The 27233-nt window shown below is 44.2% G+C and overlaps 1 protein-coding gene across 11 annotated transcripts in view; it reads left to right on the top strand.

Moving 5' to 3' along the window:
• The window catches only part of LOC126262390 (hemicentin-1), a 1144740-nt gene that overhangs the window by 211858 nt on the left and 905649 nt on the right, over positions 1–27233 (top strand). For all 11 annotated transcript variants that reach the window (XR_007546725.1, XR_007546724.1, XR_007546726.1 and 8 more), the window contains exon 2: positions 7344–7498. The gene's annotated coding sequence lies outside the window, so the exon portion shown is untranslated. The remainder of the gene's footprint in view (positions 1–7343; positions 7499–27233) is intronic.

The following is a 27233-nucleotide window of genomic DNA, read 5'->3' as shown; positions in this document are numbered from 1 at the left end:
ATTTGCTCGTACGTATTAATAAATTTTGGAAACAGCAGGAACCATCAGAAGCAAATAATCTAACTGGGCGCTTTACTACTTCAACTCGTCGATGCGTCACTATTCCGCTCAACTCACGAAGTTTACAGTCCGACGAAGCAGATCCGTATGGCTTATCATCTGCGCGTTCGATGAACACACTGGAAACATAGACCAAAGATATCCTTATTAGAATAATATTCCCTCTTGATCGCTTTCATATTTTATTTTACAGTCTTAACGAGCTTGGGCTTAAGCTGCGACCAGAATCTCTAATTTCCGATGGTAGACTGAACCAATACGCGTTGAGGTGGAAAGTCTATAAATCATGAAAGTTGTCAAGACGAGTAATTATTTTAATCATATGATGATCACAGGCCCGGATAATTATTTTATGTCATTTATTGACGAATATTACATTGCTACAGTGTGGTTACGTCACTTAGGTCTTACTGTGCCAATGTTCAGTATGCCCAAGCTCAGAGACAGAGAGGTACTACCAAATTAAAATCTGTGTTTGCTGAAACGACGCGAGATGTGATGAAACGAGTTGAAATACAGATTTCCACATGAAACCTCCCGGGTTGCCAAATACAATTATAAACAACTGAGACATAGATATTTGCTGTTTATGATATTATGTACAGTTACTCGAAGTTTTGTACAAAAAATCAATGCGTTTCTACACGGGCTCCTTTCGTAAACCGTAAAATGTCTAGATGATACTCTGTCTCAACAGATATGTGCACAAGCATGTCTGATGTAATTATTGTATTCACTATTCTTCTCCAGAGATCATCAAGACACGTACAGGCCAAGCTCAAACATTATCACTCAAAAGTATTTTGTACTTCAAGTAGTAGGTTGGTAAGCGTGTAAGTCTATACGCGGAATCAAAACGAACCGGTGGTTCAGACAGAAGACAGCTTGACCTCGCTGCGGTTACACATATTGATTGCTGAGCGCAGGTAAGCATGGACTTAAACCGTAAACAGTGTTTCCAAGTGTATTTTGTAGAATGGGAAGACTGCAAAAAATCTAACTGCATAAAGGAAATTTAATTGCAGTATTTCTATTTACCTGCAGCAATGCCTACAACTAAAGAATATTCAATAGATTGCAGACAAGTTGTCTTAACAGGACTGAGTCAAAGCCAAACTCAGTCCTTTGTTGCGAAGATGTTTGTCATCTCACAGCAGCTTGTGAGTGTCTGGACCCGGCTTCAGAGAGAGCAAGGGGCGATAGAGAACAATGCACCAAGTTCTTGACTCCGAAAAACCACCCAAAAAGAAGTTAGGATCATCCTAAGGCAATCGATAATTGATCCCAAAAAATCAGACTGAGCAGTAGGTGATGATCTACAGGTAAAACACTGAATGAAGGTCTGTGATTAGACAGTTAACCATCGCTTAGCAGCTGTTTATCTGAATGGCAGGCGACTTTTCTTGAAAACCTAAGGTAAGTGCGAAAAATCGGAAGGATAGACAGCAGTTTGCTACGAAGTACGGACGTGGACCTCTAAGGCTGCTCAAAAATTCTACGGAGATCTTCTTTTCAGACGGGATACAGCATGTTCGACGGCCGAACACAGGAGGAGTGACAGAAAATACCAAGTACCCATCATGAAGCAATGGAGGTGGAAGTGTGGCTGTTTCTCACGAAGTGGTGCAGGTCCTCTCGTCGAAATTCGTAGGGTAATGGATAGTCTGAAATAGGGTTAAATATTAATAGACAATATGATACCTTACGGAGGACGAAATACGCCTCGCAATTGGCAATTCCAGCATGACAACGATTCGAAGCGGATTCATGGCCCTCTGAATACAGTTCTGAAACAGCACAAAGTAGAAGTATTCGAATGGCCAAGCCAAAGTCCAGACTTAAAACACCATAGAACATCTTTGGGATTAGCTAGATTGACGTGTTAGCCAACAAAATTGAACCAACAAGGAGGCTTTCTAGAAAGAATTGTGTGAGTAATGGAAGAAGGTTCTTCAGGCTTGAGTGACAAAATACCTTTCAGGTGTGCTGCAGTAGTATACTCAAGAGGCTATGCAACCAAGAATTAAGCCAAGAACATCATGGGTAAACACTTCATTATTGCTTTTCTTCTGTTTAGTTTTAACAAAATACTTTTGAGAGTATGTAACTTGTTTATTTGTGTTTTATTATTGATGCAAAGATTATAATTATGTAACATCTGTAGGAAAATAAACTAGACATTGTAAAGATTTGATAATTACAGTACAAGTAGAGCAAAAAAAAATCTGAAACTTGTTAAATTGTAATTTTATCACCTAAAGAATAAAGTTTTGTCATTTCAACATACATTACATTGATCACACGCCGAAGGTGTAATAGACGAACATTATTGTATGCATACATAAAAATTAAACTTTAATCATATTTTAGTAACAAAAGAAAAATGTTTTATTATATCTTGTTACTCTACATATACGAGGGTGAGTCAAATGAAAACCTTAAATATTTTTTTAAATATTATTTATTGTGCACAAGTGGTACGAAGCTGTATCACGTTTCAACATAATCTCCCCCACGCTCAATGCAAGTCCTCCAGCGCTTACAAAGTACATAAATTCCTTTAGAAAAAAATTCTTTTGGTAGTCCGCGCTACCACTCATGCACCGCGTGGCGTACCTCATCATCAGAACGGAACTTCTTTCCTCCCACTGCGTCTTTGAGTGGTCCAGACATATGGAAATCACTTGGGGCAAGGTCTGGTGAGTATGGTGGATGAGGAAGACACTCAAAATGCAGGTCTCTGAGTGTGTGGGGCCTTGCATTGTCATGTTGCAAAAGTACACCTGCTGACAGCAATCCACGTCGCTTTGATTTGATTGCAGGCCGCAGATGATTTTTTAGGAGATCGTTTTCTCATTTCAGGAGTCATCTGCCGTGGCACCCATCTTGCAGACACTTTGTGAAACTGGAGCACATCATGCACAGTGTGGTGTGCTGACCCATGACTAATCTCTAAACATGATGCACTGTCATTCAGTGTCACTCGGCGGTTTTCCTTCACTATGGCTCCAGCTGTTGCAATGTTCTGCGGAGTCACAATTCGTTGTGCCTGACCTGGACGAGGAGCATCTTCCACTGAAGTCACACCATTTGCGAACTTCTTACTCCATTCGTAGACTTGCTACAGTGACAAACATGCATCACCGTATTGAACCTTCTTTTGTCGATGAATTTCAGTAGGTTTCACACCTTGACTACGCAAAAATCGAATAACAGAACGGTGTTCTTCCCTGGTGCAAGTCGCAATTGGGGCGGCCATCTTTATACCGATACTGCGACGGTATGTGTGCATCTGCACTATGCTGCCACCTATAGGCCATTCTGCACGCTGTTTGTAGCACGCTTACCAACTTACAGGATAACGGCGCGAAATTTCGATTTGTTACTACAAATTTAAGGTTTTCATTTGACTCACCCTCGTATAAACTGAAGTCCCCTGCTCGCTTCATTTTGTATGTCCAGGCTTGTCTGATGAATTACAGCAAAGATTATGATACAATTTAGAATTTTCGGGACCAGAAAACTTTCTAGTATCGATAACAGGCAAAAATCGTTGAGATTCTCTGCACCCAGGATGGATTAACTGATTATGTGTGTACAGAAACCTCAATGCGTGATTTCTACTCGCACTTGACAATTTTCTAAATATATTTGGAAATCAGAAAAGTTTAATGTGGATGTCCTGTACTTTCACGGTAGCCAAATGCACCAGGCCTAATGTTGGTAAAAACGCTCTCTTAATTAAAATGGACAGTGTCTTGAAAGGAGGATATAAGATGAACATCAACAAAAGCAAAACGAGGATAATGAAATGTAGTCGAATTAAGTCGGGTGATGCTGAGGTAATTAGACTAGGAAATGGACACTCGAAGTAGTAAAGGAGTTTTGCTATGTGGGGAGCAAAAGAACTGATGATGGTCGAAGTGGCGAGGATATAAAATGTAGACTGGCAATGGCAAGGAGAACGTTCCTGAAGAAGAGAAACTTCTAAACATCGAGTATAGATTTAAGTGTCAGGAAGTCGTTTCTGAAAGTATTTGTATGGTGTGTAGCCATGTATAGACGTGAAACATGGACGATAATAGTTTGGACAAGAAGAGAATAGAAGCTTTCGAAATGTGGTGCTACAGAAGAATGCTGAAGATTAGATGGGTAGATGACATAACTAATGAGGAGGTATTGAATAGAATTGGGGAGAAGAGGAGTTTGTGGCACAACTTGACAAGAAGAAGGGACCGGTTGGTAGGACATTTTCTGAGTCATCAAGGGATCACAAATTTAGCATTGGAAGGCAGCGTGGAGGGTAAAAATCGTAGAAGGAGACCAAGAGATGAATACACTAAGCAGATCAGAAGGATGTAGGTTGCAGTAGGTACTGGGAGATGAAGAAGCTTGCACAGGATAGAGTAGCATGGAGAGCTGCATCAAACCAGTCTCAGGACTGAAGATCACAACAACGACAACAATTAAAATCTGGATTGAGCGATTCACCGCTACGCTACCTCGTCCACGATCCCCCACTCCCCTCCACTTTCTGGCCACAAGCTGGTAGGCGATGTTTCTTCGTCGCATCTGGCGGCTGGCAGGTAGGCGCGGGTCATCTGCCTCCTCAGGTCAGCGATTAGCATCACAAAGCACCGGCCTCTGCGCTGGCCCCGGCATCGATGGCCGCTCATTTACAAGTCAGCGCCGCGTCCGTCTCCCCGGTACCAATTATTCCGCGCTCGCCGAGTGACGTAATCAAAGGCGAGTCCGCCGGCTCAATTTGCGGATCCCGCGGCGCGGTTCGCTGACGTTGTCAAATGGCCGGCATTGTGACGGAGAGTGGCGGGCCATCTCGTCGTCGGCGACTGTGGTGGGCGCACTCCGCGCCGCCTTTGTGGGCGCTTTCTCCTGCGGTTCCGTCTTGCCGGCTGCTCCCTGCCCGACAGCCGCCAGATGGACTGCCGCACTCCGGCGAGAGACGGCTGCGCCCCGCGCCGCCGATCACAATAGCGCCCGCAGTCCCGCGCCGTACCAGACGACTGACTGTACAGTACTGAATGTATCTTTTGTGACGCGAATTACTGGACTCAGTAGTCTTTAGCGCTGAGCGGTGAGAAAAACGGAAGGAAAGAGTGAGCGTTTGTGGATTTAAGGCGCTCAAGTGCGAGGTTATTAGCGCCCTGAAAAGGAAGGCAGATTAGGGCTTAGCGTCCTGTAGAGGACGACGTCATTAGCGACAGCGCACTGAGGATATCGTAGTATTTTCATGGAAAAAAGGGGCCAAGTGCGGGGAGACTCGCGCAGTAGAAATTTAATTACGTATATAGATCACTTATCCATTCTGGAATTCCAAGATGTTGACGATGCTTACCTATTATCGACATTGATACTGGCAAGATATAGGTTCCCAGGGATTCCAAGACTTCCAATAATGTTTTAATTTCAAGTCTGAAGTCGAATAACAAACGATAAAAGAAATATTTTTTTGTGTTCTATAATTACAAACACGTGAGGCAATACTGACCTTACGACTTATCTTAGAAGAAAGATTAAGGAAAGGCAAACCTACGTTTCTAGCATTTGTAGACTTAGAGAAAGTTTTTGACAGTGTTGACTGGAACATTCTCTTTCAAATTCTGAAGGTGGTAGGGGTAAAACACAGGGAGCGAAAGGCTATTTACAATTTGTACAGAAACCAGATGGCAGTTATAAGAGTCGAGGGGTATGAAAGGGAAGCAGTGGTTGGGAAGGGAGTGAGACAGTGTTGTAGCCTTTCCCCGATGTTATTCAATCTGTATATTGAGCAAGCAGTGAGGGAAAAAAAAGAAAAATTCGGAGTAGGTATTAAAATTCTAGGAGAAGAAATAAAAACTTTGTGGTTTTTCCGACGACAATGTAATTCTGTCAGAGATAGCAAAGGACCTGGAAGAGCAGTTGAACGGAATGGACAGTGCCTTGAAAGGAGGATAGAAGATGAACATCCGGCCGGTGTGGCCGTGTGGTTCTAGGAGCTTCAGTCTGGAACCGCGAGACCGCTACGGTCGCAGGTTAGAATCCTGCCTCGGGCATGGATGTGTGTGATGTCCTTAGTGTTGTGAATTGGCAGGAGCCAATTCACGGGGTTTGGAGGAAGCCGAAAGGCACGCGTTTAAGCTCACGCAGGCTGGCGTGAGGTCTGGAAAATGACAAGGAAATTAGAACTTAGAAAACCGGACGCAGATGGTGAAATACTTAACTTTAATCCATAATTGGTGAACATCGGTCTGACTGTACATGCATCCGAAGATAAATAACAAATGATAATGGCGCCTTGCTAGGTCGTAGCAAATGACGTAGCTGAAGGCTATGCTAACTATCGTCTCGGCAAATGAGAGCGTAATTTGTCAGTGAACCATCGCTAGCAAAGTCGGCTGTACAACTGGAGCGAGTGCTAGGAAGTCTCTCTAGACCTGCCGTGTGGCGGCGATCGGTCTGCAATCACTGACAGTGGCGACACGCGGGTCCGACGTATAATAACGGACCGCGGCCGATTTAAAGGCTACCACCTAGCAAGTGTGGTGTCTGGCGGTGACACCACACTTAGGTTAGTTAGGTTTAAGTAGTTCTATGTTCTAGGGGACTGATGGCCTCAGATGTTAAGTTCCATAGTGCTCAGAGCCGTTTTTTTGAAAGCGGAGAATATTTGAAGAAACCGTGCCAGTTTTCCGCGCTATCAGAAGCGAATTTATAAGAAGTCGTGTTTGTTGGACCTGACAGTCGGAAAGACACATCGAATCCAAAATGACTAAAAACTGAAAGGAGGGTTGGGTATATTGAAAGGTGTTGTTATTAAGTTCTTAGGGAATAAAAAAGGGAAGTAAATTGAAGGTTTAAATTCCCGGCGACGACGATACGGAATTTGCCTTTAACGATTCAAGAATATTACGGAAAACCTAAGTCTGGATGGCCGGACATGCATTTGGCGGGGCAGCAGTGCAAATCCGAGTCTGGAGGGCTAACCACTGTTCCACGTCGCTCGACCTTACGACACAAAAAGAATTCACATTATAACATACTGGAAAAGTGCAGAAAGTTAGGCTGTTTGATGAGCCCCAATATTCACTTTTTGAAGAGTCACCTTTATTTCGTGATGTTAGTGAGGTGTAACGTTTGTCGTGGGACTTCGCCGTGACGTACAACAGACAGTTCATCTTGCTAAGTTTCTGGCTCACAGCTTCAACCAGAACTTTCTGCTGTCCAGTCTCGTTACTGGTCCACAGCGCACGATGGCACAGTGACGTCTGGTGTACTTGTTTCAGGGCGGAGCTGAACTACTCGCCCAACAGCACCGAGTCGACGCTCAAGCTGCGCGACTTGCGGGTGGCGGACGAGGCCGTCTACAAGTGCGAGATCACCTACATCGAGGTGCGCGAGGGCTGCGCCGTCGTCCAGTTCATCAACCTCACCGCCCTCAGTGAGTACCTTTTTGTGTATGTATGTATGTGTGTGTGTGCAAGGCGAGCCAATGTACTAACTTGCATTAAGGTTGGACATTTGGGATGTCTGGGTTATCAATGCTTTGTTCAGACTTAAGCTGGGTGAGCGCTAGCCCATGGCCCTACTGAAGTAGTTCGTTTTCGTTGGATCCAGACAAACGTGTGGTTCCTGAAGAGGGGCAGCAGCCTTTTCAGTAGTTGCAAGGGCAACAGTCTGGATGATTGACTGATCAGGCCTTGTAACAATAACCAAAACGGCCTTGCTGTGCTGGTACTGCGAACGGCTGAAAGCAAGGGAAAACCACGGCCGTAATTTTTCCCGAGGGCATGCAGCTTTACTGTATGATTAAATGATGATGGCGTCCTCTTGGGTAAAATATTCCGGAGGTAAAATAGTCCCCCATTCGGATCTCCGGGCGGGGACTACTCAAGAGGATGTCGTTATCAGGAGAAAGAAAACTGGCGTTCTACGGATCGGAGCGTGGAATGTCAGATCACTTAATCGGGCAGGTAGGTTAGAAAATTTAAAAAGGGAAATGGATAGGTTAAAGATAGATATAGTGGGAATTAGTGAAGTTCGGTGGCAGGAGGAACAAGACTTCTGGTCAGGTGACTACAGGGTTATAAACACAAAATCAAATAGGGGTAATGCAGGAGTAGGTTTAATAATGAATAAAAAAATAGGAGTGCGGGTAAGCTACTACAAACAGCATAGTTAACGCATTATTGTGCCCAAGATAGATACGAAGCCCACACCTACTACAGTAGTACAAGTTTATATGCCAACTAGCTCTGCAGATGACGAAGAAATTGAAGAAATGTATGATGAAATAAAAGAAATTATTCAGATAGTGAAGGGTGATGAAAATTTCATAGTCATGGGTGACTGGAATTCGGTAGTAGGAAAAGGGAGAGAAGGAAACGTAGTAGGTGAATACGGATTGGGGCTCAGAAATCAAACGCCCACATCTAGTGGTCGTGCGGTAGCGTTCTCGCTTCCCACGCCCGGGTTCCCGGGTTCGATTCCCGGCGGGGTCATGGATTTTCTTTGTCTCGTGATGGATGGGTGTTGTGTGCTGTCCTTAGGTTAGTTAGGTTTAAGTAGTTCTAAGTTCTAGGGGACTTATGACCACAGCAGTTGAGTCCCATAGTGCTCAGAGCCGTTTGAACCATTTTAAGAAATCAAAGAGGCAGCCGCCTGGTAGAATTTTGCACAGAGCACAACTTAATCATAGCTAACACTTGGTTTAAGAATCATGAAAGAAGGTTGTATACATGGAAGAACCCTGGAGATACTAAAAGGTATCAGATAGATTATATAATGGTAAGACAGAGATTTAGGAACCAGGTTTTACATTGTAAGACATTTCCAGGGGCAGATGTGGACTCTGACCACAATCTATTGGTTATGACCTGTAGATTAAAACTGAAGAAACTGCAAAAAGGTGGGAACTTAAGGAGATGGGACCTGGATAAACTGAAAGAACCAGAGGTTGTACAGAGTTTCAGGGAGAGCATAAGGGAACAATTGACAGGACTGGGGGAAAGAAATACAGTAGAAGAAGAATGGGTAGCTTTGAGGGATGAAATAGTGAAGGCAGCAGAAGATCAAGTAGGTAAAAAGACGAGGGCTAGTAGAAATCCTTGGGTAACAGAAGAAATATTGAATTTAATTGATGAAAGGAGAAAATATAAAAATGCAGTAAATGAAGCAGGCAAAAAGGAATACAAACGTCTCAAAAATGAGATCGACAGGAAATGCAAAATGGCTAAGCAGGGCTGGCTAGAGGACAAATGTAAAGATGTAGAGGCTTATCTCACTAGGGGTAAGATAGATACTGCCTACAGGAAAATTAAAGAGACCTTTGGAGATAAGAGAACCACTTGTATGAACATCAAGAGCTCAGATGGAAACCCAGTTCTAAGCAAAGAAGAGAAAGCAGAAAGGTGGAAGGAGTATATAGAGGGTCTATACAAGGGCGATGTACTTGAGGACAATATTATGGAAATGGAAGAGGATGTAGATGAAGATGAAATGGGAGATACGATACTGCGTGAAGAGTTTGACAGAGCACTGAAAGACCTGAGTCGAAACAAGGCCCCCGGAGTAGACAACATTCCATTGGGACTACTGACGGCCTTGGGAGAGCCAGTCCTGACAAAAATCTACCATCTGGTGAGCAAGATGTATGAAACAGGCGAAATACCCTCAGACGTCAAGAAGAATATAATAATTCCAATCCCAAAGAAAGCAGGTGTTGACAGATGTGAAAATTACCGAACAATCAGTTTAATAAGCCACAGCTGCAAAATACTAACACGAATTCTTTACAGACGAATGGAAAAACTGGTAGAAGCGGACCTCGAGGAAGATCAGTTTGGATTCCATAGAAATACTGGAACACGTGCGGCAATACTGACCCTGCGACTTATCTTAGAAGAAAGATTAAGAAAAGGCACTCCTACGTTTCTAGCATTTGTAGACTTAGAGAAAGCTTTTGACAATGTTGACTGGAATACTCTCTTTCAAATTCTAAAGGTGGCAGGGGTAAAATACAGGGAGCGAAAGGCTATTTACAATTTGTACAGAAACCAGATGGCAGTTATAAGAGTCGAGGGTCATGAAAGGGAAGCAGTGGTTGGGAAGGGAGTGAGACAGGGTTGTAGCCTCTCTCCGATGTTATTCAATCCTTATATTGAGCAAGCAGTAAAGGAAACAAAAGAAAATTCGGAGCAGGTATTAAAATCCATGGAGAAGAAATAAAAACTTTGAGGTTCGCCGATGACATTGTAATTCTGTCAGAGACAACAAAGGACTTGGAAGAGCAGTTGAATGGAATGGATAGCGTCTTGAAAGGAGGATATAAGATGAACATCAACAAAAGCAAAACGAGGATAATGGAATGTAGTCGAATTAATTCGTGTGATGCTGAGGGAATTAGATTAGGAAATGAGACACTTAAAGTAGTAAAGGAGTTTTGCTATTTGGGGAGCAAAATAACTGATGATGGTCGAAGTAGAGAGGATATAAAATGTAGACTGGCAATGGCAAAGAAAGCGTTTCTGAAGAAGAGAAATTTGTTAACATCGTGTATAGATTTAAGTGTCAGGGAGTCATTTCTGAAAGTATTTGTATGGACAATAAATAGTTTGGACAAGAAGAGAATAGAAGCTTTCGAAATGTGGTGCTACAGAAGAATGCTGAAGATTAGATGGGTAGATCACATAACTAATGAAGAAGTATTGAATAGGATTGGGGAGAAGAGAAGTTTGTGGCACAGCTTGACCAGAAGAAGGGATCGGTTGGTAGGACATGTTCTGAGGCATCAAGGGATCTCAAATTTAGTATTGGAGGGCAGTGTGGAGGGTAAAAATAGTAGAGGGAGACCAAGAGATGAATACACTAAGCAGATTCAGAAGGATGTAGGTTGCGGAAGGTACTGGGAGATGAAGAGGCTTGCACAGGATAGAGTAGCATGGAGAGCTGCATCAAACCAGTCTCAGGACTGAAGACCATAACAACAACAGCCAGTTATTTGAGGGGGGGGGGGGTGACTCGATGATTGCATGAGGGACTCGCACTCGTTGCACCGTTGTGGAGCGACAGAGTCAGTATATTCCAGGTGCAGAGTAGTGGGCCTGAGTTCTTCAGTTCTGTGGAGGAGTTCCTTCGTTGCACATGTGATGTAATCACACATGCGTGGGACGTTCAGTTCGGCGTGAAGGTCGGTAATTGGGGCCCATCTTGAAGCACCTAAGGTGCATCTGCTTTGAATGACTTGTAGGCGCCGAAGATTGGACGGGCTGGTAGTTCCCCACGTGGAGCAGTCATAAAGAAGTGCTGGTAAAACTGTCGCTTCGTTCGAACGTTCAACTGGCAATTGCTCAAGAGTGGGTACAGTTGGTGTGGGAGGTATAACAATTGAATCCTCTTGTTGTGGATAATAATGTCGTGTGACTAGGGTCTCCCGTCGGGTAGACCGTTCGCCGGGTGCAAGTCTTTCGATTTGACGCCACTTCGGCGACTTGCGCGTCGATGGGGATGCGATGATGATGATGATGAGGACAACACAACATCCAGTCCCTGAGCGGAGAAAATCTCCGAGCCAGCCAGGAATCGAACCCGGGACCTTAGGATTGACATTCTGTCGCGCTGACCACTCAGCTACCAGGGGCGGACCTTGTTGTGGATGTGACGCTTAGAAAGGAGTTAGCTATCCAGGGTAAAAAATGGTTCAAATGGCTCTGAGCACTATGGGACTTAATTCTCATTTCATCAGTCCCCTAGAACTTAGAACTACTTAAACCTAACTAACCTAGGGACATCACACACATCCATGTCCGAGGCAGGATTCGAACCTGCGGCCGTAGCGGTCGCGCGGTTCCCGACTGTAGCGCCTAGAACCGCTCGGCTACTGCGGCCAGCTATCCAGGGTCGCCCCTAAGTATTTTACTTACTTCATTCATGCAACTCCTTGATGGTGAAGAGTACACCTGTACCGCAACTTGGGACGTTTGCGAGTGAATAGGACAGCCTTAGTCTTGTCGGTGTTGAGACGAATGTCATTAACTGATGTCCACCGATCCGTCAGCGTGAGCTGAGGTTGTAATCTCTCCACTACTGCAGTAATTCGCCGGCTACCAGTGAGTAATGCTGTGTCGTCCACAAACTTAGCAAGGAACAACCTGTGGCAGGAGGGGTAAGTCGTTAACATAAACGATGAAAAGAGTTGGGGATAGGACCGCGCCCCGTGGAAGACTTTCCTGTAGGCATCTAACACTGGAGCGTTGCCCATCGATGAGAACCATTATCTGCCGGTGTTGGGGAAAACTGCCAATTATACGCAGACAATAGTCAGGCAAGGTTGCATACGTTGCAGTTTGGCCAAGAGCTTATCAGTCCACGCAGGGTCACAAGCTTTTTCTATGTCTAAAAATATGGCCGTTGTGTAACTGGAAACATTCGTTCAAATGGCTCTGAGCACTATGGGACTCAACGTCTTAGGTCATAAGTCCCCTAGAACTTAGAACTACTTAAACCTAACTAACCTAAGGACATCACACACACCCATGCCCGAGGCAGGATTCGAACCTGCGACCGTAGCAGTCCCGCGGTTCCGGACTGCAGCGCGAGAACCGCTAGACCACCGCGGCCGGCTGGAAACATTCGTATTATAGGCGACGTCAGTGAGTACCGTGTAGCCTGCTTATGTCATATTACCACTCAACAGAACTACACGGCTGCTTCCATATTTCTGCTCCTGTTCCTGTCAACGAAAGAAATCTTAGAAGCTTCGAATTTACGTAAGACAATAATAAAGGGTTTTTCCGTTTTAACAAATCGTAAAGTGGTTCGAGGTTTACAAATTTTTATATTAGACTCAGGTACCTTAGTTCCATGCCAGTTCCACCCCGCTTCTCTAAAGAAAGGAACTTCCCTGTGTAAAAGAGCTTCAAACGTCAAATTACATTACAAATGAGTTAATATGTTAAATATTTGACGCTAAGCAAGTGAAACCCTTGTGGTTGAAGACACAAAACCCTAATTAAGGCCGGCCGCGGTGGCCGTGCGGTTCTGGCGCTGCAGTCCGGAACCGCGGGACCGCTACGGTCGCAGGTTCGAATCCTGCCTCGGGCATGGGTGTGTGTGATGTCCTTAGGTTAGTTAGGTTTAAGTAGTTCTAAGTTCTAGGGGACTTATGACCTAAGATGTTGAGTCCCATAGTGCTCAGAGCCATTTGAACCATTTTGAACCCTAATTAAGTTGGTTTTATTAGTTGCACATTATTCACTCATATATAACGAGTTTACATAACTAATCGTTTGTTATGGTTCTAATGGCTCTGAGCACTATGGGACTTAACTTCTGAGGTCATCAGTCCCCTAGAACTTAGATCTACTTAAACCTAACTAACCTAAGGACATCACACACATCCATGCCCGAGGCAGGATTCGAACCTGCGACCGTAGTGGTCGCGCGGTTCCGGACTGTAGTGCCTAGAACCGCTCGGCCACTCCGGCCGGCAGTTTGTTATGTACAATGGCAATTATAATAAGAGTCATGTTTATTTTATGTACAGGATGTAACAGATATAAGTGGAGATATTTTTATATATGGTGCCTTAATATGTGCGTATACGCATCAGTGTGTTGGTTGTTTTTCCTCTGCGTGTAACGATCTCTCCACAAACAGACGATCTCCCCACAAACACATCACATAATTTACTACCTGATGTATTCTGCACAGTCGTAACTGTACCACTAAGAGGAATATGCCTGTCAGTATAGCCTGACCATTTTTCGCCCATGCATCCACCCGTCAACACCAGACCTGTTGGCCTGGTCAGAGTCACATCTAGACGGATCTGGGGTCCCATATCACTCCAACTGCACATGCCCCCACCATCACAGAGTCTCCACCAGCTTGAATAGTCGCCTGCCTACATGTAGTGACATGGATTCATGAGGTTTTCTCCATACCCGTACACGCCCATCCACTCGATACAATTTGAAACAGACTCCTCTAATCAGGCAACATGTTTCCAGTCATCAACAGTCCAATGTCGGTGTTGACGGACCCAGGCGAGACGTAAAGCTTTGTGTCGTTCGGTCATCAAGGGTACTCGAGTGGGTCCTCGACTCTGAAAGTCCATATCCGTGATGTTTGGTTGAATGGTCCGCGCGCTGACGTTTATTGATGGCCCAGCATTGAAATCTGCATCAAATTGCGGAAGGGTTACACTTATGTCATGTTGAACAATTCTCTTCAGTCATCGTTGGTCCCGTTCTTGCAGGATCTTTTTCCGACTGCTGCGATGGCGGACGATTGATGTTTTACCGAATTCCTGATATTCAGGGTACACTCGTGAAACGGTCGTATGGGAAAATCGCCACTTCATCGCTACCTCGGAGATGTTGTGTCCCATCGCTCGTGCGCCGACTATAACACCACGCACAAACTCAAAAAATGGCTCTGAGCACTATGGGACTTAACATCTTAGGTCATCAGTCCCCTAGAACTTCGAACTACTTAAACCTAACTAACCTAAGGACATCACACACATCCGTGCCCGAGGCAGGATTCGAACCTGCGACCGTAGCAGTCCCGCGGTTCCGGACTGCAGCGCCTAGAACCGCACGGCCACCGCGGCCGGCACGCAGAAACTCACTTAAATCGTGATAACCTGCCATTTTAGCAGCTGTAACCAACCTAAGAACTGCGCCAGACACTTGTTGTCTTATATATGCGTTGCTGACCGCAGCGCCGTATTCTGCCTGTTTACATACCTGTGTATTTGAATACGCATGCCTATATCAGTTTCTTTGGCGCTTCAGTGTACGTCATGCATATTACTCGGTCAACATTCCCTCTTCGCCGACGAGTTGCAACACTCTGCCGCTAGAGAGCTCCGAAATGTAGCATGTAATACGGCGATGTGTAACCGAAGTGTCGGTGTGTGAGAAACAGTGTACTGTAATCGAGTTTTTAACCACAAAAAACATGCCGCCAGTTGAGATCCATAGATGCTAAAAAAGCCATCAGCAGACAAAGTCAAGCTCACAATGTTCTGGGATGTTCAAGACGTTGTGTATTTGGAATTCATACCAAGGGCACCACAATAAAGTATGCACCGTACAGCAAGACTCTCCGGAAACCCGAGCGGCTCTAGGCGCTTCAGTCTGGAACCGCACGGTCGCAGGTTCGAATCCTGCCTCGGGCATGGATGTGTGTGATGTCCTTAGGTTAGTTACGTTTAAGTCGTTCTAAGTTCTAGGGGATTGATAACCTCAGATATTAAGTTCTATAGTGCTCAGAGCTATTTGAGCCTCCGGAAACTGAATGCACGAATTTGAAGACTTCGTCCTCGCATGGAACACTCTCTCCTCTGCCATAGTAATACCAAATCACACAACGAGCGCTGTAATATCTGCACAATCCAACTCCCTGGATTCAGTGTCATCGATTATCCTCCACACGGTCTCGACATGGCCTCATTCCATTTTCATCTGTTACCAAAACCTAAAGAACACTTTCGAGGACTTCACTTTGATAGCGATGAAGCGGTGCAAGCAGAGGTGAGGTTGTAGCTCCGTCAGCAAAGTCAAAAACTCTGCACTAACTACACTGCTGGCCACCGTAAATGCAACACCAAGAAAGACAAGAGGTAGCACAACAAAATTTATTTTGTAGATAACATGTTGACCAAGTATCAAATGATTACGTTTACAGACGTCTGTGACATGTGGTTCCTGCCAGAATCAGTAGCCAGAGTAGCCGCCATTGTTGGAGATCACCGCTGCCACACGTCTCGGCATTGAGTCAAAGAGACGTTGGATGTGTTCCTGGGGTACAGCAGCCCAAGCAGCTTCCACACGTTGCCAAAGATCATCTGGTGTGGCAGCTGGGGATGTAATCTGGGTCACTCGTTGAGCAACCATGGACCACATGTTTTCTATCGGCGAAAGATCCGGAGAGCGAGCCGGCCAGGGAAGCAATTCAATCTGGTTATTGACGAAGAACCTTTGGACAATGCGTGCCACGTGTGGTCGCTCATTATCCTGTTGAAATATGGCTGTGGCCGAGCCCTGAAGGTAAGGAAGGACAACTGGCTCCAGCACCTCGGATATGTAGCGCCGGCTATTTAAAGTACCGGCAATGCGTACTAGAGGCGTGCGAGAGTAATATCCAATACCGCCCCATACCATAATACCCGGTGCAAGACCAGTGTGGCGGTGCATAATGCAGCTGTCCAGCATCCTCTCTCCACGGTGTCTCCACACTCGAATCCGACCATCGTGGTGCTGCAGACAGAACCGTGCCTCGTCAGTAAAGACAACGTCATTCCATTCTGCCGTCCACATCCGTCTGTCATCACACCATTGGCGACGGAGACGTCTGTGGTTCTGCGTCAATGGTAGACGAAGCAATGGACGTCTTGCGGACAGACCACTCTGCTGTAAATGGCGTCGAATGGTACGCGCAGACACTGGATGATGCGTTACAGACGCAATGTGCTGTGCTATGGTTCGGGATGTCACTGAGCGATCCGTCACTGCCATGCGCACAGTTTGCCTATCAGCACGTGCAGCGGTGCACCGAGGTGAATGCGATCGACCACGTCGGTCCGTCGTACCCTCCTGCATCCAACGGTCACATATCCGCATTACAGTTGTTTGGTTTCGTCCAACACGACTAGCGATTTCTCTGTATGATAATCCACAATCTCGGTAAGCCACTATCCTTCCTCTGTCGAACTCGGATACTTGATCAAAAGATGTTCGCTGTTGTCTACGAGGCATAACTGATCGTCTTATGAAACAACCACAAGGTAAACACACGTTCCGAGCGTACACTCGTCGAAATCGCCAAGCCTTAAATGGCGCTATGAGGTGGCGCCACAGGCGCGCGTGATGTGCGTCTGCGCTGAAATTCTAATCAGTTGCATATCTCATCGCTGCAAAAAAAATGGTTCAAATGGCTCTGAGCACTATGGGACTTAACAGCCATGGTCATCAGTCCCATAGAACTTAGAACTACTTAAACCTAACTAACCTAAGGACATCACACACATCCATGCCCGAGGCAGGATTCGAACCTGCGACCGAGAACCGCTCGGCCACCCGAGCCGGCGGAGAGCCCTAGTGATGCGACTGCTACGTGTAGTACCACGACAGTAGTTCTCAGGGGTAAAAATTGCTTTTGGTTACTTTTCGGCAATGTTGTAGGGTAAGTGTTGCCTCGAAATTATTACGAAACACAGATTTCAAAGTCATGGAAGAAGGTATACGCGACAGTAAAAAATTAACTCTGAGATAGTATACTAAGCTGTAAGAATACATCCAAAGTAATGAATCCTCTGCCATTTTTGTTCATTAGACATTTGGTATTTATTATCAAGTTGAGAGGTCCTTGCTGATCCAGTGTGTCTCACTGATTTTAAGATAAGAAAGTGATGCATACCGGCTACTTACGAATCGTGCAAACTCGTTCTCTGTGTTTCTGTACTTTGAGTTCACATATTCCGTACGCGATATAGAAATAGGAAATCAGGCCACAATTACACAAAAACCTATGCTCACGCGTACTTAACGAACAGAGAGAAAAAAATGGTGGTTGATAATTCTTCATATGTAGTCAGGAAAGATATGTCTATCTGGGAATAATATAATACTAAATTCCTCAAGATACAGTATCCGGCGCACTGCCGTTTCTCATGCATGCACACGAGGCTCTGTTTAAAATTTAAAAAAAGTTCATTTTGCAAATGACAGGCGAAATCAATCCAAGGACCAAGTAGTAACAGACGAAACTGCAAATAATATGATTGAACGATTATTGATTTGTTATTTCTTCTCTCTCTCTCTCTCCGTTTCTCTTGCTTACAAAAAGAAGAAGAAAGAAATACCCGCAACAAATCCACTTCTGCAACAACAAAATGTACTACACCAGTTATACCATACTTAACGGAGTTAATACCTGTTTATTTCAATAACTGATCTGAAAAGTATCTGCAAGCAATTCTATTCAAATACGAATTATGTGAAATAGTCTGTTCCACGTAATTACGACGTGTCGCACAAATTACCTACGAAAGGTGTAATTAAGTAACTGCTTAACTGGATAATCAACATAAGTTCAGTAATCTGGCTCGTGATTTCGCTGTGTCTCCGATTCACCATCTCAGGTATAAGTGTTATGATATTAGCAAATTGGGCCGGCTGGTGTGGCCGAGCGGTTTTAGGTGCTTAAGTCTGGAACCGCGCAACCGCTACGTCGCAGGTTCGAATCCTGCCTCGGGCATGGATGTGTGTCATGTCCTTAGGTTATTTAGGTTTAGGTAGTTCTAAGTTCTAGGGGACTGATGACCTCAGATGTTAACTCCCATAGTGTTCAGAGCCATTAATCCATTATTAGCATATTGGAGTATTGTAACAATTCTGTGCAACAATATAGGGGCATAACTTTTACTGTCCGTCGCAAAATGAATGGAATATCATTTCACACCCTCTGGGTAAACGTTATGAAATACGTCACTGTGTAATAGACTGTAATTCACAGAATGTGAAGTGTGCGCTTCTGTGCACGTGACAATATGTATATGTCTTACGGTTTTAATCTACATTTCTGGAGCGTGTGTGGAGTGGACCGAAACGATATGCACTGGCAGACCTCTTTTTAATGTTGGCCACTTTTACGATCCGGAAATCAAGCTGATAATGATCGCTTATACGGCTATAATTTTCCTTCGCTAAGCGGAGTATACTCGCAACCCACGGGAAATTACTGTGTGGTGCCACCACTGTAATCTCTATGATGCTTTGCACTTTACATATTCATGAGATCGCTAATACGTGTTACATGTTAATGAGAGATCAGTTAGTTCATTCATGCTCCATAAATTATGGTGACAGTTCAGTCACCTCTGACAGGCTGAATATTGCTCATTAAAAGACAGCGGTATGCCAAAGGCGCGGGGGAAAAAATACCTCACGCAGGCAATGTCGCCATCTAGCTATGTTTAGCCGCCTCCAGCTCAGTCCTGAGAGACGAAATTAACTTACCGCATAAAGCGTTGTCATCTAGAGTTACTTGGTGAAAGCTAGGACTGTAATTACAGTTTAAAGAGGTAATCAAAAGAAATTGTAAATTCCTGCGAATTTAAACAATAGGGGGGAATGAAAGGTAACTGTCAGCGAGTTCTTTATTCGTACTAAATATAGCTATTCCATAGAAATGTTTACCCACATATAACCAGAAACCTGTCGTAATTGCTTTGTCGAATTAAAAGCTTGGGTTTCTTTTATTCCACGTATCTAACGACGTTTCCAGGAAGCCACATATTTAATTTGTCTGAAGTTCCTCGAATCTTGTGAAATGTTTTCATGATGTCCATGTCACATTAGTATTCGCTTATTGTAAAAGAGTTCGTTAAAAAGTTTGAAAGCTTTTTCCACAGCGACTGTTATTTTGCAGACCTCGTTTTCCTTTCACTGGAGCAGTCGCTTGCGTTCGTTATTTGGCTTGAACTTAATGTTCGGATACGCGAAATGGAAATACCCGTACACCTTTCTCTGTTTTTTTTTTTTCGTAAATTATCTAAAGTGAATTCTGGGACGGTTCCTTTGAGCAACTCACCGCCGCTGTCTACCTTGCTCTTTTCCCGGATAAACAGCGTGCTTTTACTAATGAGTTCGGTGTCTGTAACAAGTGAAGCTACAACCTACCTGTTGAAAATGTTGTGGATAAATAAGTTACAAAATGAAAAATTATCGGCAATAACGGACGAAGAAAGCATAGAAAACCTTTACACGAGGAACGGCAAACACAGTGAGACTTGTACTAAGGAATCAAATAACAGTTATTTTGGCACTCAAAGGATCAATATACTGGAAAAGTTACAGGTGCAGACAAATGTTAGAATATGTAAAATAAGTTGGCAAGGATTTTGAGTCCAATAGACATCCAAAGCAGCAAAGAGAATTATGAGAGAAGGCCTGACAAGAGATAATACCAAATTATTAGAAAGACTGAGGAACAACGTATACCACAAATTCATTCTGTGTAGGCTTGTCATTGTTTACCACTACCATGATTTTTCCTGTTTATCGGTTTCTTCTATTCTTATTGTTATTATTTACTCCGCACTCTTTGATGCAACCAAAGTTTTGAAGCAACGAATTAAATGTTGCTTTCAAAGTCTTATCATGCTTTTAAATAATAGTTGCAGCAGGATTCACAGCCGTTGACAAACTTACTGATAGAAATACGTTTTCCGACATTTGCTGATATTTTTATTTTGTGTACTATGTCGTTTCGGCTGTGTAGCCATTTTCAAGCAACTGCATGCATACAAGCAACTGCATGCATATTAGAAAAATGTAATTAGAGTACAAGGTGCAAAGCAAGCATTGGTTATCGTCACCAGAGTAAAAACCATATGAAAAGAGTACTTATAAAGTTTAACCCGTTGAGTACGTAAGTTTTGCGTTACAGTCACATAATTTCATGGGTTGTCCGTTGTTGACCTCATATACGATAAAGTAAAATAAAAGTTCGTCGACTTTAAACGATAAAAATTACTTTCCAGCGTCAGTAAATTCACCATAATGTCCGCTGTAACTTGGCCAAAAGCTATAGTTATTCATTCTGTATGTATTAGGGTTGGCCTATCTTAGCTGCCTCACCCTATATATGTACAATTGAGAATATCAAGGAGGCAGTAGTTGCAACTGTCGTATAATAAAATGCTTTACACATTAACAAGCTTGAGAGATGTAATCATAATATTCGTTACTGCACAAACAGTTGCACACAATCAAGTCATTTATTAGTGTGCGGGAGTACTGAACTGTGTATAGTAACTCCTCTTGGTGAACAAGTCAGAGATAAACCTGTGTGGACAGGTACGCTCTCTGTGTGATCTGTATTATCTGACATATTAGCATGAATGTAAAGAAGGCAAGGATTACTTTCTGTTTATTCTGTGTACAAGGATCACAACTGGTACTGTCGAACATTGCTTGCACTTAGAAAGTGGTACTCGAGTTCCTAGCTATGTCTTTAAAAAGATTCTGTTCTCTTACACAGCCTTTTATTAAAATTGTATCACAAAATATTGTTGTACGCAGCTGGTTCCGGCAGTATGCAACCATCTTCAGGTATCCAGCTGTTCAAACACTATTATGTGCGTCCTCATTTCCTTTAAGAAAATCTGTGGCATAAAATTGCCGCCTCAGCTCATAAAACATAATAAAATTAGTCTGTATCATCCATTGTTTACATGTGGTGAGAGTGTAATGAGCCACTCAAATGTCTTCATAATTGAAATGCAGAAGTGACGTTGTGCAGTGAATAAGACGTAGAATCCACATTCGGGAGAATGGCGGTTCGTACCCACGTCCGACCATCCATGTTTAAGATTTACGTGGTTTCACTAAATCTATTAGATAAGGTTTCTTTGAAACGTTCATAGCCGATTTCCTCTTTCGACTTGGTTATCAGTTGTGAGTTTGCGTCCCGTCTCGGGTGACTTCATCGTCGATGGGATGTTAATTACTTTTACCTCCCTTTCTTTCTCTAAGGAAAAAGTGTGAAATAATGATGTGTTTGTTTTCCGCTTTAACGAACTAAATTAATGTTTTCTGAGTAGAAGCGGCAATATTTCTCCAAATAACATAAGTGGCATTCGGAACGAAAACTTCAACAATCATAAAAATTTGTACCACACATCATAGTATTATTTACGGTCGCTTAAAGTCTAAATGCCACGCTACACTGCAAGATGGAAAACGTATATTGAGAAACTAAATACTTGTTGAAATATGAAATACTCAGTCCTGTGGTAAACGTCTGTTTGTTGACAGTTTTTGAACCACACAAAGTGGTTACCACTCATTCTTACACACAGTTCAGCCCCCCTCAAAGAAACACGAGCTCGGGCGAACAGGTCTGACTGCTTTTGTATTCGGTTATATACATATATCAAACACTCCTGTAAACGTTACATGTTGCCGATTACTGTGTAATATACCAACGACTTGAAAAGTGCCCACGCTCAAAAGTCGTAAAGATTATCAAATGAAGAGGAGGGCCTCCTCGATCAATCCATCGTTCTTTAGCCTTTTAAGAATCACAATTGCCCTGTTACCATAACAAAGAAATACATGTCAGAATGCGCACTTCGGGAATAGTAATCCATATAAAACTGCTCAATTTATTGTGTACTTGTAAGTCCACCCAGAGTTGTGAAATGGTAAATGTTCATACGAATCAATCAGGAGGCCGGCCGAAGTGGCCGAGCCGTTGTAGGCGCTACAGTCTGGAACCGCGCGACCGCTACGGTCGCAGGTTCGAATCCTGCCTCGGGCATGGATGTGTGTGATGTCCTTAGGTAGGTTTAAGTTGTTCTAAGTTCTAGGAGACTGATGACCTCAGCAGTTAAGTCCCATAGTGCTCAGAGCCATCAATCAGGAGCAGACAATTATACGCGATATTTTCACAGGTTATTTTGAAAAAATCTGCAGTAAATTATTAGTGTCAACTTCTGTTAGTAAACATATGCCCTCTGGAGGAAGACATATGCCAATAGACTGGAATTCACAACCAGCTTTATGCCACACATAAACATCTAAATATGCAGCCATTTCAGTATCAGAGTTAGCTTCTTCAAGGACAGGCAAACAGTCTACGCCACCTGTTGAATCTCCACTGGATGTTTCATCCACAGGTCCACTTGGCACTTTGTTACCCACACTACCGTCACTTACTTTAGTAAGGTTTGAAACGGTAGAGATGTAGGTACATCATCTGCACCAGAGTCTCCTCCAAATTCTGAATCTTCTGCGTGTTCTTCTTTAACCTTTTCCCAGCATTTCATTACAGAATCAGCCAGAACTTCATCTGCTTTGGACCTATGCCACCTTCAAGAAGTCGTTCTTATAGATCTAAAAGAAACATTTTAGGATGCCAGAACTATCGCTTTAACTATAAAAACTAAGCGAAAACGGATAAATAAGATGTCTGTTACATTCATGTATGTGCGTAAACGTTTCCGTCCTGTTGCATATTTTCAGTTTCCACCCTACATTTGCAGCGAAATGACTTGTATTATCTCGGTGGATAACATTTCGAGATAATTTATGAAACAATTGTTGTGTAGGCCTACGTCTTTGTTCACAGCAGTAAGGAGAGATGGGGTACAGAGTAATGTGACACCTCTCAGCGCAGGAAATCTCGACAGCAGCAGAAATGATTAGCGAACAAGTTAATACAGTAAACAAAAGATTTGCTTAACTTGTATTTCTCCAAACGCACGAAGACTCACTACAAATAATGCAGCAACAACATAGTCCAGCTATCACAGTGTTAAGGGGGAACGATACGGTGACGGTCGAAAAAAAACCGAAATTTCTTTTATTACGGTATTCGAATGTATATAAATTGAAGAATTGTTCCCCAAAATATAATGCGCGAACTCCAAAAAGTAACGATTCTGTGAGCTTTTGATGCCGATCGTGCACGGCACGCCTCAGTTTGAAGAACCGGTTCCGCGCTCACGCTCTTTATTTATACTGAGTAAACCTGATTTGGTGGAACGCTGCTTGGGCGGTGTTACTCAAAATGTGAACGAAAGTTTCAATAGTCTCATTTGGAGATACGATTCAAAAATAACATCCGGCCCAAGCGAAATTGTCAACATTGCTTCAAATTTGGCCCTATGCCTATTCAGTTTAGGCCATACTGCGTTAATGTCAAAATTGGCGATAAAATGAGCCGATTCTGTGAAGATAGAGACGGCAGCGGCGATGCGCTCAGCGACGAAAAGGGCTTTGAGGACGAAAAAGAGCGCTTATCAGGTCAAAGTAGCAGAAATGGCCATTCACTAGCCAGGGCGATAGTTATTATGGACCAGGCATCGATGATATCCCGTTAGTTTCAAGCTTTATCCCTTTTTTATATGATAAATACCTGTCAAACTGTAAACGCGTCTTTCCTCTTAACAAGGATGAGTCTCTCTGTACTGAAGTATAAATGATGGTGTTGAGCCGCGACTAGGCGGCATCAGTGTAGCAACAGGTTCGAGGAGGCTCCCAGTGCATGTGGGGTACCTGGTTGTCCTCTATTGCAGCGGCAGGGCGCTGAAGGCGTGGCTCAGCGGGCGTGCTCCATTGGGTCTGCCGGATCCCGCACGACCGCTATTGGCATCTGATGGAAACTTGCAATTCCTTTGCCAAATGTGACGCCCAGGGGGTGGTATCGATATGTGATACCGCAACAATATTATGAGGGTTGTTCCGAAAGTAAAGCCTCCTATTTTCACTCACAGAAACGACAGGAGATACATAAATCACAACAGCACAGCTAAACAGAGCAATATTTCAGCTAGAGATTGTCGTTTTTCCACATTCATCACCATTCGTTATGCATTTTGGCCAACGATGAGCCAGAGCCTGCATGTTGTGGTTGTAAAAATCGGAAACAACTGAGGCTAACCACTTCCTTACATCTTTGACAACAGCATCAGAGTCTTCAAAATGTTCGACAGGTAGTTATCTTTCAGAGGCCCAAAGAGATGGGAAGTCTGAAGGCGGTAAATTGGGACTGTACGGTGGATGTGGGAAGACAGTTCAGCCAAATTTCGCAGTGAGTTGCGTGGTCGCAAAACTGGTGATGGGCTTGGCGTTATCATGTTGCAGGTGAAAGCTGGTCTTCTTCCCTGGCCTTACCGTGGAAATTCGGGCTTCCAGCTTATTTAGTGTCGTCTTGTAGCGTGATAAATTTGCAGTTTCTACAGGCTCCAGGACATTCAAAAGAACCACACCCTGTCTATCCTAGAAGACTCTGCACATTACTTTGCCCACAGACGGCTGTGTCTTAAATGTCTTCTTTGACGGAGAATTCGCATGTCGCCATTCCATGGACTGTCTTTTGGATTCTGACTCGTAGTGGTGCCACCACTTCTCATCTCTGGTGACGATGCTATCCAAGAAAACTGTCATCATCATTTTCATACTGGTCCAGCAGGTTCCGACAGATTTCCATTCGATGAGTTTTTTGTTCTTATATAAGCATCCGCGGGAACCATCTCACACAGACTTTGCGATAACCAAGATGTTTCAACATTGTCTCCAAGGAATTACAGCCAACATTCAGGTTTGCACACAATTCTCTGGTCGTTATCCGCCGATCACACGAATTAGTTGATCAAGACGCTCTTCATTGCGAGCGATGACAGCTGTGCGGGATAGACCAGGCCGAGGCTTATAATGCACACGCCTTTCAGTACCTCGAAAGTGCCGTAGGCTCATCGCCTCACATTGCTCACGTCTGTTGTGTCGGCTCCATACACCTTTAGCAAGCGTCGATGGATTTTTATCGGCGCTATTTCTTCAGCATTGAGGAATTCAACCACACATCGCTGTTTTATATGCACGTCCTCATCACACCCCAGTTACCGAGCGAGGTGGCGCAGTGGTTAGCACACTGAACTCGCATTCGCGCATTCGGGAGGACGACGGTTGAACCCCGCGTCCGGCCATCCTGATTTATGTTTTCCGTGATTTCCCTAAATCGCTCCAGGCAAATGCTGGGATGGTTCCTTTGAAAGGGCACGGTGGACTTCCTTCACCGTCCTTCCCTAATCCGATGAGACCGATGACCTCGCTGTTTGGTCTCTTCCCCCAAACAATGCAATCCAATCAGACTCCACTTTGGAAGACTCCTCTCCTGGCGCCAACTACCGCAGCACAACCGAACCAGCTGCAAATGAAAGAGGAAGGTTCAAGCTTTAGCACTACACCAACGACATCTGGCGCGGACATCCAATGTCACCACAAAAAAGGAGGCATTACTTTCGGAACTACCCTCGTATTTCAAATGTTCATTTTTTCATTAGAGGCAGCATTCACAGCGTATAATTAGTAAACCTGGATGTTTTCCATTGTACTGAATTCACGACAATCTGTTTGCTTTTGTGTGTGTCGCGAAAGAAAACTAACTGTAAATGTGCTTAAGCACGACTCCAGTAAGTGATTCTCCGTTAAGTTCGTAATTTTTTCACTAAACGAAGGTGCGCAACTGCATCAAATGTCTGATACAGAAGTCAAGGAACATGAGAGCCGATGTCTGTTTTACTCTTTTTAACCCGCTACATCTACACCTACATTATACTCCGCTAGCCACCAAGCGGTGTGTGGCGGAGGGCACAATTCGCACCAAAGTCATATTTCCCCCCATGTTCCACTCGCGGATCGCGCGAGGGAAAAACGACTGTCTGAACGCCTCAGTACGAGCTCTTATTTCCCTTATCTTTGAATGATGATCATTACGCGATTTGAAAGTTGGTGGTAATAATATATTCTCTACATCCTCGGTGAAGATTGTATTTCGGAATTTAGTGAGCAGCCCCTTCTGTTTAGCGCGTCGTCTATCTGCTAGTGTGTCCCACTTCAAACTTTCTAAGAGATTTGTAACGCTCTCGCGATGGCTAAATGTACCAGTCACGAATCTTGCCGCTCTTCTTTGGATCTTCTCAATCTGTTGAATCAGACCCAACTGGTAAGGGTCCCATAAAGACGAACAATACTCCAAGATTGGACGAACTAACGTATTATAAGCTATTTCCTTTGTTGAAGGACTGCTTCGCAGCTATGAGAATACGGGATCCCTTTTTTTAATATGCTGTGTGTTTGGTAATGAAAGTCACGGAAGAGGCATGGTGCGGCGTTTTGTGACGTGTGGCGCCGGCGCGTGGCCGCCCGCCGTCTCCTGGCGAGCGCCTGGAACGCCGCCAGGCTGCCTCCGCCGCTCACCTCGGCCGGCCGCCGAACACGCGCCTAATTGACCAATCACAGCACACAGACCGGCACTGATTTGATTACGACGTCCTCCGCTTTAACTTGGAGACCGCGTTCAATCACGGTGCATGTCGCCGCTCCCGTTTCGCAGTCCAAGTGCCTCCCTCCGCTCTGCCGAGGTCTCCAGAGGTCCGCAGACAGCCCATTATCCTAGCCTCTCATGATCCTAAGCGAGACGAACGGTGGCACCGTACACGGGAGGCGGTTTAACCTTGCGGTGCAGGGCACGGATACTTAAGATGATGTTATGTGAGGGTTCACACCTCGGTTATCGATGAACAGGACGTCATCGGTTTAGCCCGCATCTCTAGCTACTACATACGTACCCTGCAAACAGCTGTGCAAGGTCAATTGCGT

This window comes from Schistocerca nitens, chromosome 6 (genome assembly GCF_023898315.1).
Source record: "Schistocerca nitens isolate TAMUIC-IGC-003100 chromosome 6, iqSchNite1.1, whole genome shotgun sequence".
Classification (NCBI taxonomy): Eukaryota; Metazoa; Arthropoda; class Insecta; order Orthoptera; family Acrididae; genus Schistocerca; species Schistocerca nitens.
Note: the sequence above shows the minus strand (reverse complement) of the source record. Positions and strands in the feature narration are given on the sequence as shown.